Here is a 5173-nt window from a genome sequence, read left to right on the forward strand (position 1 = left end):
TGAAGTATTTGTTTTGAAATATCGTCTTTTTTTATAGAAAATTAATTTTCTTAGTTGAAAATTCATCTTTTTTGTTGAAAGTTTAACTATTTTTTATTAAATTCATCTATTTTAGTAAAATTTCCACTTATTTGTTTAAAACTTAATTTTTGTTGTTGAACATTGACTTTTTTAACTAAAAAATCAACTACCCTATTTGTGGTTGTATATTCGTGTTTTTAATTTTTAAAATTATCTTTTTAAATTACAAACTCCACTATTTGTTTGAAACTTCGTCTTTTATGTTTTAAAATTAAACTTTTTGGTTGAAAACTGATCTTTTTGATTGAGGATTCAAATATTTCGCTAAAGAATTATTAAAAATCTAACAGTGCAATTTTAAGATGAAAAATTTATATGCTCAATCGAAAATTCATTTTTTTTTAGCTGAAAATTCATTCTTTTTAAGGGAAATTTTAACTATATCACAGTCTGTTGTTTATTATTTATTAAATAGATATCCTAATTCGAATTTTTTGTCTTCTATTGGAAAAAAACGTCTTGCATAATTTATTATAAAAAAAATGTCGTCACGGAGAGATTCTGCAAAATAAAGTGTAGAACCTGTCTAATTTTCTGTGGATGCTATCCTAATTTAAATACTTTTTATGATATTGTTCTTTGGTTAAACATTAATTTACTTGAAAATTCTATTATTTGTTCGAAAACTTGTCTTTTTGGTAGAAATTTAATCTTCGTGATTGTAAATTCATATTTTTTGTCAAAAGTTCGACTATTTGGTGTCAAATTCATCTGTTTTGGTTAAAATTAGAAATATGTAGAAAATTTCATTTTTGGGTTGAATATTACCTTTCTTGAGCGTAAAACTGAGCTATTCTATTTTTGGTTAAAAATTGAAATTTTTTAATAAAACTTGATATTTTTTAGTTAAAAATTTATGACTTGATAAATATACTAACGTTATACTAATCTCACTCAGAAGTAGAAAAGTAACATTTAACTCCTTGCACTTTACCTTTGCTGCAAAAACAGTTTAATATTTAGATGTGTTGTGTTTTCACGTCTCCTGAAAATTTGAAAAATACTTAATCTGTATAAAAACCTTAGAAAAATACACAAGCACGACCATAGTACATGCTTTGCAAGGTGAAATATTTATTTTTTAAATTCCCTGATTTTTCCTTAACTATTAACATTCAGATACCAGCATTTTAATCTTGTAACATTTTTAACATAGGATCTTTGATAAGATGAATAAAATAATATTTCGGATACTATTTAAAAATTCCTAAATCTAAATATTTCAAACAGAAAATAAATTTTCTATTATAAAAGATTACTTTTTTTACACAAAAAAAAAATTTTTTAACAAAAAGACGAATTTTTTTAGAATAAAGATTTTTCAGTTCTGAAAGAACGAAAAATTCAAACAATTTGTTGAACCTACATTGTAATATGTCAAATAATTTTTTCAAGTGCTCAGGCGATAATTCAAAGGAATCGTTTTACACCAAAAGTATTTAGATCAAAAAAATTTTTAATCCCCAAAAAAAACTTGATTCAAAGAAGCAGTAGGCTCTGAATATATAATAAAGATTTAATTCTAGTATTTACAGTAATAGATGTTTCAGTTTGTGTTATTTTATTTTGAATCAAATTTGCAGGTAAATTCGAGTGAGACATAAACGTTCAGCATATTAGTCCGGGAGCCAGGTATGGTGTCGTGGCCTTTTCAATTCCGATGGAGCCACCAAAGTTTTTTTTATGTATTTTGAGCCGCTGGATCCGAATTTTTGAGGTGGCTGTTCGTCCGAGTGGTCAGTTTTTTGTTATTTATATATTTTTTTAATTAATTAAAAAATTGAATTTTTTGACAAAAATAATTTTTTCAGTTTCTTTAGCATATTCTGAATAAAAAATGTTCCTGGTAATTTTTCTCCCAGACCCATACTTTATGAGAAAAAAATTGGCAAAATTTTAAAAATAGCGATTTTTCCAGTTTTTGACGCTATGTCAGATATACACCATAAACTTTTTTGTAATCTGAATCCACGCTATGCTTCCTTAACATATGTATTATTATTAAAAATTATTTCAAGTTCGTTTAAACAAATAGCTTTTGAGCGGGACGAGTTGAAAGATCAAGGTTTTCAGCGCGCGCGCGGCTGACTGAGCGTATACCGCCGCGTCACATGTTAAGGAAGCATAGCGTGGACTCAGATTACATAAAAAGTTTGTGGTGTATATCTGACATAGCGTCAAAAACTGGAAAAATCACTTTTTTTAAAACTTTGACAATTTTTTTCTCACAAAGTATGGATCTGGGAGAAAAATGACTAGTGACCTTTTTTGTTCAAAATATGCTAAAAAACTGAAAAAAATTATTTTTGTCAAAAAATTTTATTTTTCAATCAATTGTTAAAAAAATGTTAATAACAACAAACTGACAACTCGGACGAACAGCCACCTAAAAAATTCAGATTCAGCAGCTCAACATACATAAAAAACCTTGTTGGCTCCATCGGAATTGAAAAGGCCACGAGATCATACCTGGCTCCCGGACTATATATGAGTCTATTACGAATTCTTGAGGGTATAGGCAAAATAAAGCAGACGAATTCATCAGATACTCCTGAACGCATAGTGCCAAGCACCCCAGAAAAACATGTTCCTGGAACAATTACAGAAAATACTGCTCCTCACGTATGTGCCATATATTTATTTATGCATTTAATTTTTTTTTTATACAAAATGTGTAGGTTAACTTGAGTCAGGCTGGAACGTCCATTGGGGAAGGGCTGAAAGAGAATAAGAATTCAGCAGATTCTTGGATGGAAGTAAATAATGTTATTTCTGTTGATTTTTCAAATGAATTGGAGCATCATACTCCTGATGTAAGTATGGCAGACACCCCACGAAAAATCGCACCAGAAACAGTTTCCATGGATGTTTGTGAATTGAATACAGAAATACCCAAACGTAAGTAATATGTCATACATGTTAAAAGTTTTGCATGGCCTTTGAAAGTAACCAGTATATAAACATTACAATAAAATCAGGAAATGTTATTTGATATAACATAAACAATGTAAAAAAAGCTTTGAATTGACAGAATACTGTGGTCCATAAAAAACTAAAAATTATTATATTCATTGGTAAAAGAACTGTCATAAAATTCACTGGAAAAAATGGTTTAGCTGTCCCAGCTGAACATTTAACTCGAATTCGTCTTTTAAAGAGATATAGCTGTGCAGCCTAAATTTCTAGCTGCTTTGGCCAAACTTGCGTCATCAAAATAATCTATATAAATTAGCTGAATAATTTCTAGATGGATAGTTTAGCTAAAATAGCTAGAAATGCAGGTGACATAGGTACATGTTCTTAAAAGACGAAATCCACCTGGAGGTGTAGCTAGTACAGCTAAACCATTTGTTAGTGTTGATAGTGGCAAGTTGATTGTAATATTTCCACATTGATATTTTGTGTATGAAAAAATAAATTTTCGCATTTTTGTGTGAAAAGTTTACAGAATTAAATAACCTTATACGAAAAAAGAAACAGAATGTTTTGCCGAAATTCAATATTTATGAAAATGGCGAAATCTGCACTTTTGTTAATTTCTTCTCAAGTTGGCAAAAAAAACATGTTTGTTGTTGAAAAATTTTTCTATGATCTTTAGAAAAAAATAAAGAAACACGTACATATTTTTGAGTTTCAACCAATAATTTTCTTCTATTTTTCATGGATCCTGTGTAAACAGTTTTTTTACTGATGTTGCTTATTGAGAATTTCTCAGATCCTCCACTCCGTTAACAATGTACTATATTTCTTATTTAATTTGGTCCTAATACCATAAAGAAATTTTTCATTTCTATCACCGTTGAATCTAATAATTTGAAGTTTTTCAGCCCACTCTACTGTATAGAAATAACAATACTTAACTTGTTGTAAATAATACTTTACAGAAGCAGTTAATAATTTTAAGACTACGAGGAAAATGTCGACACGTAAGTTATTATTTTCACGTACTAAGTTTTCCATGATTTTTATTTCAACAATTCTTTTCAATAATAGTGACGAATTTTTCAGAAACAGATGATTACTGTTCAATGGAAATTTGTTAAACTCCAAAGGGCAGGAGATTGCAATGTGATGCTGCAACATGCGTTTCACCTATAAGAATTTTTCATTCACCGACAAAAAAAATCCTGCGGAAGGAACTGGTAAATCAGCGACTGAGATTCGCACATCGAATACAAATACTAAAACAAAACCAGAGGCGTAAGCAGAAACGAATAGCATCATTAGCTGCAGTTCTAAAGGGAATACGCGATAAAAACCTTCTTTACGAACAACAATTAGATGTCCTCGAAAGTATAGGTGAGCCTAGTGGAAACCTTCTGAAACGATTGTTCAGAAAGGCTAAAAAATTATCCTTACCTCGCATGTATGATCCTCAGTTAAGAAGCTTTGCTGTGACTTTGCACTATTATTCTCCTAGAGCATCCCTGGCGGACCGAAGGAATCGAACGGAGCCTCTTCAAAGTAACCGTAAAAACCCCATTAAGTCCCTATTCGGTTCCTTTAAAAAAAACACCGGAAAATCAACGTTTAAATTGTTGAAATTCGGATTCTACGTTAAAATTTGCATTAGAAACTCACGGAGTAATCGCAATATTTTGTGTCGCAGCGTCAAAAACTTTAAAAAATAAAATACCTGATATGTACATCCGCCGAAGGCGCCTTCAAGTGTATCTTCTTTCAGTAGCACTTTAAGATTTTTGTCCGGATGCGTCTTGCACATTTCATCGAAGAGAAAACTGGTTGATTTGGAAAATATAATTAATCTCTCAAGTGGATCATGGCGTTTGCTGGAAGTTGAAGATTTTTTATATTATCAGATGATTAACACTTTTGATCAAGAAGAGTATTTTGTTCAGGTTAGGAAAGCGAATGACTTCGCAGATTGTGTCGAGGCCTTAAAAGGACATATTTAAAACAAAAGTTGGTCTAATATATGCGTCTCAGGAAGTAATTCTACTTTGCCGTCAAGTCGGAAAGGTTTCCAATCAGGTACAGTCTGTCAAGTTAAAGCGTGGGTGGCTTTACTCGCAGTCGGTAAGGTGTATCGACATGATTTTGGTGTTAAAATATTAAGAAGAGCTCCCTCTTT

The 5173-nt window shown here is 30.6% G+C and overlaps 1 long non-coding RNA gene across 1 annotated transcript; it reads right to left on the reverse strand.

The window, feature by feature from the left end:
• Window positions 1-2704: 2704 nt before the first annotated feature.
• On the reverse strand, window positions 2705-4865 carry LOC117173514. The gene is made up of 3 exons (XR_004467205.1): window positions 4718-4865; window positions 4441-4582; window positions 2705-2798 (listed from the first exon to the last, which is right to left on the reverse strand). It is a non-coding gene; the product is annotated as an uncharacterized LOC117173514 (long non-coding RNA).
• Between the last annotated feature and the right edge of the window lie 308 nt (window positions 4866-5173).

Source organism: Belonocnema kinseyi, chromosome 5 (genome assembly GCF_010883055.1).
Source record: "Belonocnema kinseyi isolate 2016_QV_RU_SX_M_011 chromosome 5, B_treatae_v1, whole genome shotgun sequence".
NCBI classification, from domain to species: Eukaryota; Metazoa; Arthropoda; class Insecta; order Hymenoptera; family Cynipidae; genus Belonocnema; species Belonocnema kinseyi.